At 42.1% G+C, this 13234-nt stretch overlaps 1 protein-coding gene and 1 long non-coding RNA gene across 27 annotated transcripts in view; one reads left to right on the top strand and one right to left on the bottom strand.

Annotated features, from left to right (window-relative positions):
* Positions 1-13234, bottom strand: part of NRXN3 (neurexin 3) — a 979419-nt gene that overhangs the window by 328551 nt on the left and 637634 nt on the right. The gene's annotated exons all lie outside the window — the stretch shown is intronic.
* LOC311437679 lies at positions 7126-7933 on the top strand. Its single transcript, XR_014693637.1, has 3 exons — positions 7126-7150; positions 7284-7394; positions 7585-7933. It is a non-coding gene; the product is annotated as an uncharacterized lncRNA (long non-coding RNA).

Below are 13234 nucleotides of genomic sequence, written 5' to 3' on the forward strand. Positions count from 1 at the left end.
GCCAAGGTAAATCTGTGCAGCTCTGCTGAAATCAGTTCACACTCCCTGAAAACTGTTATTTCACCATACAGATTTTTTTTTATATATCCAAATCATTTAAGCTGGAAAACAAACTCTTTATACTGTTTATTTTTTGTATTTGAGGTCAAATCCAAGGTACCAGCAGCAAACTACACAAGCTAATTCATTTTTCTCTCCTGACAAGTTGGTTGCATTTGAAGGGGGGGGTGGGAAGGGAGGAGGAAAACATATTAAAAATGTGCAAGGCCTGGTTAGAAATTCCTTATTATTTATTAAAATACTCATTTAAAAAAAAAAAAAAAAAAAGAAAAGAAAATTTTTTTTTTTTTTTTTTTTTCCAAATTCAGCAGTATTTACATTTATTTTCTTCCCAAATAGAAAAGGAACGTGCTGGTGTGTGTGCATGTGAGTGTGTGGAATAAGAGCCCTGCTCTATCACATCAAGATGGGTGAAGTGATGCACAAGCAGCTAGGGACACGGTGTAACCTATTGAACGATAACTTATGGGAGCTGACTGATACTTGAAGTGCCATCAGTGACACGCTTCATAGCTGTCAATGTTATCTCATGTGCCTCAATTTACCTATCTGCAAAGCAACAATACTGATTCAGATTCTGCTTAGTAATTTGGAAGTGAAAAATGAAACCTAAATACTGGGTATTAACACATGGATTTTTCACGTAAAACGCAGAAGAGTTCTTAGTGGCTGTGAAAACAAACAAACAAACAACAAGAAAACTACAAATGTGCATTGAAATTTTGGATGAGATTTTCAGTGTTCCCATAAGGCTTTAATGCAGATCCTCCCCAAGCGTCCTTTCAGCTCTGCTATATTTTGCATAGGTACTTTCTGTATTGATTTGTCTTTGCTTAGGTGGGTGGTGGTATGTTTTTTTTTCAGAATATGAGATTTTCCAGGTGTTCTGTACATTAACAAATGGCCTTTGAAGCAATCCAATATAATTTCAGCTATATTAATTCAATCTACTTGTTATCCTTGAAACTGTTTTTGACTTTGCAGAAACCAGCGTTTGCATCTAATGTAACAAGTACTGTAAATTGCCCTTAAGTGCTTAAAAATTAGTTTCAGACCATATCTGGCATCCATTTGTCACATAAAGGCAGCAACTGTAAGGCTTTTATCAGCAACATCCAACATTTGTATCTGAAAGCCAGTGAAGAACTGCCAAATGGTGACAAATTTTGTTTGATTCTAATAGAGGAAAGAGGAAAAAATTCAGTAACCAGTTTACAATATAGCAAGCTAGACAGTTCCCATCACCTATATGGGAAGCCTTAACTGCTTTAAATTGCTCAGTATTTTTATCTACAATTTGGGGCATACATATGTATCTCATTCTTGGATAATGAACCTGTAGTTCTTACCAAATTAATTTATACCACATTACAATCCCTCCAGGTTAATGTCAAGCCAAAGTTCTATGATATAACGAACTAGCTAAACAGACACAAACCACTGCTGTGTGTGTGCAGTACTAGGTTTGAACCCTTGAACACTTAAATTATGAATACTTACAGTGAAGTAAAAGGAGCAATGTCAGAATAGTCCTAATGCATTCTACCTCCAGGTACAGGTGCCATCAGTTTCATTTGCTAGACATAAAACCACTTAAAGGTAAGCACTTACATCTAAATGAAATAATTTCTTAAAAGTATGACTTTCAAGATAAAAAATACATAGTCCTCCCTGAAGATAATTATGCTTAAAGATATTCAGACTGAGATTATTAATGGTATTGAGGCACACAACTTGATCTCTTAGTTTTTCACTTTCTTCACTTAATGAATAAATATCTAAATAAGTGCTAGAAGATGTTCCCCGTGTGAAATGAATGCAGAAAACGGTTCCCTTCCTCTCCTTCAAACCTCATAATCTTTTTATGCTGCCACAGCGTCAATAACGCCTATGACAGCTGAGGAATGCATGAGAAAGCCTCCTAATTCTTTTTTAAGGGTCAATTCTTCCAGACTAGAATGACAGTGTTTTCTGTATATGGTTCCTGCTGTCATTCTCCTAAATTCAGCCTGTTTCTTATTCCCAGTCCTCACAAATTTCCTCTAAGAAGAAGGGATAGAATGTTTTCTCCACCTTTCCTATGCAAAATAATTTGGAGATAAGAGGTACCATGGTCTTTGCCTTCTAGAAAGTTATCTTCTGTGAAAAGGTATTGAAAATTCTTTGAAAGAGATCTTTTTCTTCACCCTAGAGTTGACATGGCAAGCAATGATATTCATTTGTGGGTAGGCAAAACAAGAGTTAAGGTTCTCTGGTTCATTGAATGAACTTCATGTAATCACATTAGAAAACTGTACAGAAGCAGAATTAACCAGGACTGATTCTTCAGACAAACCTCTTGAAACTAAGCAATTATGTTAAAAATTAGCCTGAACCCTCTTCCATTTATGCCAATTTCACTCTAAGACAAATTCTCCAACTTCTGTAGCACTCCTTTCAGACCACAGGCACGCCAAGGAAAGAACCAAATCCAGGGCTCTTATTCCCAGATCTTGAGCAACACAAATTCAGCCTGGGGTTTAGGAAATCACTTCCGTGCCACATATCCCTCCATTCTTCCTCTGCCTCATTTGCTGAACAAATGAAAAAAATCACTTTCCGTGAAAAAGCGGCAGTAATGAAATTATAGCTGTGAAGGTAACCTTAGCCCGCGCTGACTCCAGAGCAGAGCAGCCTGTGAGCTGCTGTTCCAGAAAGCGGCACTCTGGGGTGGCCAGGTAGCAACATCATTAACTTGGGCTTCCTACAGCACCAGGACACCATCCTGTCTCACCTGGGCCTCCCTCACATGCGTCTGTTGCTTTTCTCCCCCGTCTACTCAGTGACTATTAAACTGACGATGACATTCAATGATAATATAAGGTCACGTGCACTGCTAGCTTTATAATTAATCCATTCTGTTTCTTTCTTTAATAAATGTAAAAACAAAGGAAAATTCTCTCCCGGTGCTCCAGTGCACGCTTTCACCAAGCAACTGTATAGTTGAAGGCTTGTACACTGCGTGGAATAATGTTGTCCCCTATAAACTTCAATGATAAAGCTTGAAGAAAAGCAATGAGAACAAGGAATCAAGAGGCTTGGCTCCGTTACGTTTTTTGGCTTCTGCTGTCTGTTGTGAAAGAGCATACTGACTAATTATTACAATACAAATTGGGGATGGGGACTCTCTTTTCAGAGTCCCTGCTTCTCGGTCAAACTTCTTTATCTCCGTGCTGCTGGGAAAAGGGCTAACAATACTTCTACTTCAAGAGGCTCAGCTAGCCCCAGAGCTGCAGCCAAAAGACTACATTGCATTTCCTTTGTTCTCTCTCCCTGCAGCTTCCACATGCACAGAAGCACAAAAACGCCTAGCTCTAAATCCTGTCCTTTCCTTGAAACCAAGGGGATCGAAGGAAAGGCTCCCCTACCTGCCCTGCTTATGCAGGTTTCAGTGTATTTGAATAACTGCTGGAGCATGGCTCTGGGAACCATTCCTCATCTCTGCAAGGCTGCAGACAGAAGGATGAGCTAGGCGCAGCAGAGAGAATGCAAACACGTATTACACCCAAAGACAGGCTCAGCCTTGAGTCAAGTCCTGCTCTGGATTTCAAACTCCCATCAGAATTTGGAGAGACTGCTTTTCAGGACTGAGAACCAGCTTGGAGAAAAGGAGTAACATCAGCAACACTATCAAGAGCAGGGAGTGGAGGTGACTGTTTGCCATTTTCTCAGGACTTGAGTGGGAAAAGAACAAATTATCAACAAAGAATTCTACCAGGTAGGAGAGAGGACAGTGCAGGCAGCAAACACTAGTCTGCTACAAAATGACCAGAAAGGCAAGACAGGAGAAAAAAAAATCCTACAAAAAGACACTACGCTGACAGCAAGAAAGGGCTACCACAGAGGAAGTCTGTGAGTAAGGAAGTCTGAAAATAAGGAAGTCTGAAAATTTCAGAGAGAATAAGCATACATCAGGTCCTGGTATACAAACAGAATATCATGACCAGTTCACACTAAACACGTGCAAGTCTTAACACCACTTTCATTGTCTTGATATTATTAGCAACAGAAGCTCTGTGAGGAAAAAATCTGAAATACATTGCACACATACTCATCTTAAACACAACATAGGACAGGCTTCTGCCCAGGGGTGACATTCCCAGCTAAGAGAGTTTTGCATTAGAGATCTGGTGTAAAACAATCACATGTTGTCACTCTCATTCCATCTGCCCCTCCAGTCATTAGAAATGACTGGAGAAAAATGATAATGCTCAGGAAATGATGGAGGACTGAAGGGCTAAACATTCCTCCCTGCTTTCAGGCAATTATTAGGGTCTTGTAGCCAGTCTCCCTACTGTCTTGGGGATCTCTGTAAACCACATCACACCCCAAGGATGCTTAACTTCCTCTACTTACTGCCTCTTTTTGCTAAGCCAGTCAAACAGGTTGGCCTGCTTTCAGCACATGGAAGTCCAAATTCAGACATAACTGGCCAAGTTCAAGTGAGGCATGTGCCAAGCTTTGCAAAGAATAAGGTGATTTGAACTCAAGAAAATACAAGTTGAGTCAGCTTAAATCAAGGAAATGTGGGAAGACACAACCTATGGTGTAGAAGTAAAAGGAAAAAAAAATATTTTGAGCATATCTTGGAAAAAGTCTGGGACATATTCATAATGGCACGGTATCCCTTAAGGGCATTTTCTTAAAGGATACTCAGGCTGGCACTAGCCACAAAGCAGCAGCAGGCTGAGGAAGACAGTGGGAGGTAGAAACAGAAATTTGGGACAAGAGAGGAGAATAGTCTACAGCAGTCATGTGCTGGAAGGCTGAAAATAAATCACAAAACTGGTATAGGTTGTTACGCAATGGTGCATGTGATGCACGAGCACCCTCAGATCTGGTCATTAATATCAGTAGCAAAGGCAAGAAAGAATTTTTTGGCATGAAATGTGGCAATTCATTACCACAGCTGCTTATTGCACGTTACCTTAGATGGATACTGGAAATACAAATGTCTACCTATTTATTTACTTATTTAAATTATATAAATGCAGCCTACATGTAAAGAAATGAAGTACATTTTCACAGTCCTCGAGTTTAATTCCATAACCTGTTTGAAATGTGGTCATAAGGGTCCTGGCTCTTTTCTAGCGATTGGCTGATACATCATACTGCAGCTGTACTACTGGTTTCAACAGTATGGTTCAATTTGGTCTTAAAACTTTTCTATATTTTAGCTACCCTCATGGCAGACAAACCACAGCTCTGCTGTGTGTTGCATTTGCTCTCCTCAGAGAATGTCTCCTCAACAACATGGAGAACCTCTTTAGTTGCCACATACGCTTCTGCTCAAGGAAACATTAATCAACATCCTTATTACGTTTCTTTCCCTGACGTATTTTGCATAGCTTATCAGGCTCCTCTCTGTCTCCAGCTGTTGTTCCAGCTTCAGAGTATTTCTGGGACTAAGAAGAGAATATGGAAACTTATCTCACATAAGTTTAGATCCAAACATGGCACAAAGTGGACAAGAAGCGGCCACATAGTGCTTCACTGATGGACTGCTGGTCTTGAGCTGATCCAGGGCAGAATCAAATGAAAGTGTTTGCTGGTCACTCAAGACTCTCCTGGCATGAATTTCATAGATACTGATCCTGTCCCTAAAAATCAGATCAATAGAACAAAAAAACATAAGTGCATCACGTTTTCCTACAAGCACCCTAAAAGCAAGGAGAAATGCAGTCCCTTGAGGAACACCTCAACGGAGAAAACCAGGAACGAGTACGTAATGGAGATTCCCTTTTTGGCCAGATAAGCCAGCTCTCTAAGCCAGGCTAAACATACGTGGGGAGCTCACATGACTGTCACTGTATAAATATGCTGTAAATAAAAGGAGGAAGCTGGCAGAAAGGCTGTCAGTCTAGTACTGTACCCACATTAAATCAATTAAATAACATAGCAATTCAGCACTTTACCCAGCTGCACTACACACACCCAAACTAATATGCCTGTGGTACAATTCCTCTAAGGGCTCTAAGTAAAGGGCCAGTTTCCCTCTAGGTGGAATCAGAGGTATGACAAGAAAAATACATGTTGTTGTTTTTTTTTATTACCAATTACGAGGGCAGTCATGCAGTGCTGCTTAAATATTATCTTCTAAAACTGATAAAGCGCAGTGTAAAAGGGAATTCTTCAGAGAGCAGAAGACCAGACAATTAAAGCTCTTAATTACAAGGCAACACCCAACAACATACCCAGGCTCAAAATTTCTGTTCTCTATACTGATGTTCATCCCCCATGTTCCTTAAAAAAAAAAAAAAAAAAAAAAAAAGCTACACATCATAATTCTCTATCATGTTTTTAAAGAATTTTAAGAACATTTCATGCACCAGTTAGTTCAAAGATACTGTGATACATTAAAAGTTCAAAGCCACAGCTTCTATCTTTCCTTTAATACAACATTTTAAGAAGTAAAAGTTAAGAGAGGGGAAAGTTGTGTGCAGTGCAATATGCGCCTTCTCCCAAGGTTTGTACTTGTTGCTCTTACCTCAATGCTGTCTGAGAATGACCGAGGAGAAAAAAACAACACAGTAGTGATGGTAGGGTAACAGAGAGAGATCACCACGCTTGAAGAGAACATGGTAAAATGCAAACCTAGAATGGTTTGTTCACAAAGGAACATAGGTCAAGTGCCTCAGCCACCTGCAGGTGCTGCCTGTTAGCTACCAGCTGATACCTACACAGCATCCTCCTTGGTGTGCTACCACTGCCGAGAAAAGGGGAGCAGGTGGTGCAGTACTACCTCTAATTCATCATCTTAACCAGTGACATATAAAAAGCAGTGAAACATAAAGTGCTATTAGACCTGAAAAGCTGCCATAATTGCAATAGTGCTGCTAACTAACCGTTCAGCCCCATGTTCTGAGTAATTAGGGCAATGGTTTATGACCAGCACTCGGTGGCATTAGCAAAATGTAACAGGAGATTGAGCATGACAGGTGGGTTGGTGAAGAGGAGGAGGAGGAGCTGTAAATTACAGCTTTAAGGAATTACCTGTTAAAAAACATGTGTCCTTCTAATCAAAAAAGAAAAAGCTCCTCATATCTAATGGGTAGGGAGAAAGGATCCGAGACAATGATAAGATGCTGGTGTTTTATGAGAATGGTTTTGACTGATTTTTTTCATTTCACATATGGATTATGTGATTTCACATAATCCATATGTGAAATGGAATGACAAGTCAGCAGAAGAAAGAAAAGTTTAGCAGACAGGCTTTTGCAAGATAAATTCAGTCTGCCTAAATGACTCGAGCAATGTGTTAGCTTACTTCCTGTTAGGATGAAAAGGCTGATGCTGTAAGTCACCTACACTGCAGTTTTGTACACAGCGGGAGGAGGCTGGGGGATTTGGGCAAATGCAAGGAAAAAAAACACCAGGGAGTGAGGAGAAGCCTTTATCTTAAGCCATCAAGTGCTGGGCTTACAACAGTGCACATTCTGCAGTAGACATAAGAGATGGATATTCATAACTTTTTTTCCCCCACAGCCATGAAGAAATCTGCTCTGAACGCCAGCACAACTCAAGCTGCTTGACTTCTTCATTTTAATTCCTATTTTAAGTCCAATAGCTGTGTCTGAACTATAGTATTCCTTTTTTTTTTAATCCTTTGGAGGGGGCGGGAAAGGGGATTTTTGACTGAAAATTGCCAGTGATGATGGCTTTCCCGCTACGTAGAAAACCATTCTATTATTACTTAATCCCCATTATTTAAAATGGGCAGGCTATTTCTAGTCTATATTTGTCAAGCTTAAACTTCCAGCCACATGATAATGTCATGCTTTTACTTCTAAGAATGTGAAAGCTCTCTATTATTAAATTGCTGTTTACCATTGTAGGTAACTGTAGATTATGATCATCACCCCTCTACCTTCTCTTTTTTCAGGTAGATACCTTTCAACTTTCACTAAAGGGCAAATTTTCCAATCGTTTAACAGTTCCTGCATCTAATAATGAACACCCTCTAATATAATAACAGTTGTAAGCTTAAGAAATGGATAGCAGTCACACTTACCAAAACTAGATCTATTTATTCCTACTCACTGCTCTCCCATTTACATAGCTAGGGAGTGATTTAGTCCTTTGGCCACGTTAACCTCAGAGCTCATATTCACCTGAGTAACAGTCATGGCCCCGGAGTCTTTTGCAAAAATCGCTGCTTCCTAAAATACTCTGTAAGGGTGCCCTACTTTCTTTGTTTTAATACCAATGCATTTCAACACAGTTTTTTTAACCATATCTTGCTCAACTGCACTCAATTTACAATACGGTGCAGTCTAACAGTAGTGTGTCTTCTCTGAATGTCTGGACTACTCTGAGCATTTCAATGCCAGGCAGTCTGTGAAAAGGACTCACCAGACACCGTTTACCTATACACATACATATGCTTTTCTTCTCCAAAAAGCTGCCTGAGGCATAACTGTACACCCTTGTCCTTTCAGAGGATACTGCAATACAGCTAGCAGTGACATTGTGAAAAGGAGAGAAAATAAGCCAACTCTGCTGGATAAGGCATAAAGAAAGGTTCATGCTGGGAGACTGGCTCAGCATAACAGAGCTGGCATATGTGGCATAGGAGGGAAGCAGGGATGGCCCTTCTCCATGTTCCACATAACCCACCAGTAGGCCTGGGTGCCTCCCTACATCCTAAACACCAAAATCCAAGGCTGTCATTTCTGTCCCAGGGTTGGCACTGAAGCTATGTGGCAAGTAAGTGTTGATGGGAAGAAATACATCAGACTGCTATGGAGGGAGAAGCAATGGGTCTAAATGGATTGTAGTTTTCCTGATAGGAATTTGATTTTTTTTTCGAAGAAAAAACTAAATTAACAACCAGTTCAACCTTGGGGTTTTGGCAACAAAAGTTACCAGATTTTTAAGAGGAAAAGTGGAAGCATTTTTCCTGCTAAAGAATATATCTTTCTCTTATGGGGAGTATAAAAGCTTCTATAGCCTCATCCGACCTGCCACACAGTGGTGCATGCCCCAGAACAGAACATGTTGGGAAGCTAGTAAAGGTAGTGAGAACACTTGAAGGTGGAAAACAAAAAAGGACATTGAGTCCTTCCCCCTCCCTCTCAGCTGTCACAGTGCTGCACTGCACCCATACAAGTCAGGAGCTGCTGAGGAAGTCACAGCTCTGAGGAATCTCTTCTCCATCCTCTGGGAGTTGGAGACCCAGAGGAAATACTGTGGCAAGCACAATGGCAAGACTGGAAAGGGAAAAAAAGTGTGTTTCTGGATTTACAGCCATTTGTTCTGAGCCAACCAACAGAATCCCAAGTGGGAGGGTGAAGAACACAGGGAGCAAAATTAGTCTGCATTTAAATAACAGGCATGTGGGTTTGGATTCCCCCCCACCTCTCGCTCTGTTTAAACAGCCCAGCGCTGCCTGCAAACAAAGCCTAAGAAGATTATGCTCTGTGAGGATAATCTCAGCTTTCTAGTGCTGCCTTGGCTTCAGAAGTACAGCATTCCAGTTTTCTCCCAGGGTCATTTCAATTCCTTTTCCATCAGTTCCTATATGCTTTTCCACCTACTCCCTGATTTCTGAGGTGAAATGTTTTTAATGTTATAATTATCACGGCTTCTTGGATTTTCCTGCCATTCAGGCTTGAGAGGGATGGATTCCCCACCTGAAGGCATCAGGATTAGGCAGCAAGTAACTTGTTTGGCAATCCAGGTACCCCTAGAGCAGAGCTACAGTGGGGAGCCAGCAGCCCGGAGCACTCCCCTGCCCACCCAAACGCATTATCCCATCTCAGCAGTGAACTACGCAGAAAATACTTCAGCACCTCAAATACTGAGCAAGAGGTAATGATGTTGTCACTTTGGCAGAAGGTGCAAGTTTCAGTGCAGATGGACAGCATTTGCAGAGGAGACGAGCAAGAGGGAGGCCTGCTTTTATCTGCCCTGTGCAGCTCCAGTGCCAGCAGGGCGGCTTCACCCACAGAAGGCTCTCTGCAGTCCGCAGGCCATGGGACAGATGCTGCTGCCCTCACCCACCTTTTCCAACTTGCAGGCAGATTTGCTTTCCTCCCCAGCTACAGGAAAGAAGGGCAGTGCGGAACAGCCTGCCCAGCAGGCGTGTGCACCGAATTGAAGCACGGTGAAGCCAGAAGAGAAGCATCTGTTTGTGCTGGGCTCAACTCTGGCTCTGCGCCTGCCAGAACACTTGAGAACATGCTGTGGAGGGGTTTGGCTGGCTTTTAGCAGGCTGGATCTATACGTACGTTAACATCAGGGATATTTTACATGTCTGAATATACTGTGCACAATGTGCCTTGGCTACAGGTATTATGTGTGCGTTTTTGGGTTCATGGTGCCTAATTTATACCTAAACGGTTGTGTACAGAGTGTAGTACAACTATCAAGAAAACTGATCAAAATGTGGGAGAAACAACAGAGAAAGAAGGCAACACAAGGCTCGACAGCATAAAAATTGCTAAGAGTTGTAGCCCTGTCCTAAGACGGGGTCCAGGGTACCTGGGAGCCCACTGCACAGAACTGGTGCAAATCTTTTGACTTCCCTGTGACAAGACCATGGGACAGATCTTGTCCAACTCCCGCACACCATAACTACTACGTCAAACAGCCTGTGAATACACCTTCTTCCTCTGGTCCAACACCAGCTAGTCTATACTGTACTTGGTCTTTTTTGTGCTACTTTTAGTCTTTTACTTGGGATGTAAACATGGAAATTTGGCACAGACACGATAGCAACATGCCAAATACCCCACATCACATAAATATCCCAAATAGCTGTAAGTGGTCTTTGTGGCACCAAGTCCTGCAGTGCTGACACTGAACAGCTGCCTTTGACTTCTATGGATGTTTGGCCTGAATATGGATTGACTGAATCAACCTCCACACCACAGGCTGTGGTGGAAGTAGAGTAATAGAGGAGCAAAATCAACATGCACAAATGTCAAGTTCACCCTCAGAATTCAGAAGGGTTGAGAACAGGCCCCCACTGATTTGGAGGTGCTGCATCAAAAACTCACAGAGTCTTTCACATTAGAGCTCAGGGTGAGAAATCCCAATTCCCAGTAAGGCCAAACAAATGCCAAAACTAAAAGAAACAAACGTTGCAATAAAGCCACATATTCTAATGTAATTTCCTTTTCACTGACATGTTGCAAAGCACAACCAGCAGCACACCTCCTACAGGAGCATCCCAAGGGCACTGTGTATGATTCCCTCATTCCTGACAAAAACGGCCAAGAAATAATCTAGGTGTTAGGGTATCATTTCTTAAAACCTGTTGGAAAACTCTGATGGATGGAATATAGTCTCGCTAGTCAATAGCTTTCAGCTCAAAGTACTCCATCAGGATATATGCACAGCACAACTGATCATAGCCTCCCTGAGGTGGCAGACAGCAGGTACACTCAGTACAAAGGAGTGAAAAGGAGACAAAATATTGACATGCTTCAGAAATGCTGTGTGAATACCTTATGCCCTTTCAGATCACATAATTGCCCTGGGTGTTAAAACATGGACACGGTGAATCCCCCAGGCCCAGCTCCTGCTGGTCAGGTGAGAAGCCAGCCAAACCACTCCTGTCCCAGGTTGCCCCATGGGTTAGAAGAGCAGTTTTCCTGAGGCACAAGCTCCTGGTGGCAGTGATGCCTCCATCCTAGATAAGACCCCATTTGCAAGCCTTTCGTTCCTTTCCCACAGGGATCAGCCTCCAAAGCTTCATGCCAGATATTAGAAACAATATTTCAACGATGTGAAGTCTGGTGGCACTTGGTGATAAATGACATGAGCACGTGCGTATGTGCATGTAATTCTGTGTATGTGCATATGTATCCTCAGCTGCCTGTGTTTGCTGAGACTCGTGTCTCCCCGAAACCCCACAGACGCAGCATCAAAGGAACACTGCCCCTGGCCAAGAAAGAAAAGAGGTACTAAAATGACAGCCACTTTGCATATTTTATGAGGTTTGTCTCCTACGTGTCTCTGTACATCCGCAAAGGCTTCTCACTGCTGCTTCAAAGACCATCTTGTTTCTCTCAGCTCATTAGGAACTTTCATTCTTGTCTGTCTCCCCTCCTCCTTGTCTGTCCCTGTGCCCTTGGCATCACAGTGTCCTGAAAGTGGAGTCTCTTAGGTGCTTTTCTATTATATTGTCTTTCCCAAACACCTCTACCGCCACTAACTTCTTCGCACTGTCTGTTAACCACTAATATTTCTGCTCCTGCACCATCCTCTCTGGGCTGATAGGGAAGCCAGTCTTTGTCAGGTTCCCTGTTTCTCCCCATCCTGAGGGGAAGGCATATGCATTAGGCACTGGGAAGCTGCCATGCTCCCAAGTCCATCTTTGTACCCTAACTCTGTCCCACATCCAAACTAGGGCAAAAACAAGGTACACGTCAGTCCTCCCACTTGACACCCTAGTTTTCATGGATGGAAAACCTGGAAAAATCAGATGGTGGGGAGGTGACACATGGTCTAATCCTGGCAAACGATGTAGATGATTGGGAGACCAGAACTTCATGGGGCAACACAGTACATGTGTAGAGGTAAATTTAGCTATAATCTGATGGTATTGGTTTCCTGCTTGTAAACACAGATAATAGCACTTCCTTAATTCATCACAAGTGTTGAGAATAAATATAAAAATTCTTGAAGCACATGTTACTGCAAGAACACAACTCACAGAGGCACAAAAGACCTACACAGGCCATGGCAAAGCTTTACTTAGCTTACAGAGGATGTGCTCATGGAAGGCTGGTTGCTTCCCAAATGAAACAAAACCACCTTAAAGCTATAAAACCTGCAGAGTACCTCTAACACTACTGGACAACCCTTTCTTCCACAAGCTCTTTCCTCAACCAGTCATGCTAACACAATGCAGCAGCTAAGGTTGAGTAAAGAGCCTTTTATACTTTACTAATGCCAGTTCAACAAAGCCTTCATTTCACTGGACCTCCGCAAGGCATGCACAGCTCAGTCTTTTCACTTCATCCCAGAATCCAAGGTTTAGATGACCCTCTGTGGCCAACAAAGGTGAATGGCTTGACTACACATCAAACGTTTCCAGAGTAGAATAAGTATTATGAACTATGAACTCTTCTTAGTCTCTTGGCCCCTTTGTTTTCCAAGACTTTGATGGCCCAGTAAATCATTAAGC

This window comes from Aythya ferina (assembly GCF_964211825.1).
Source record: "Aythya ferina genome assembly, chromosome: 5".
Lineage (NCBI taxonomy): Eukaryota > Metazoa > Chordata > Aves > Anseriformes > Anatidae > Aythya > Aythya ferina.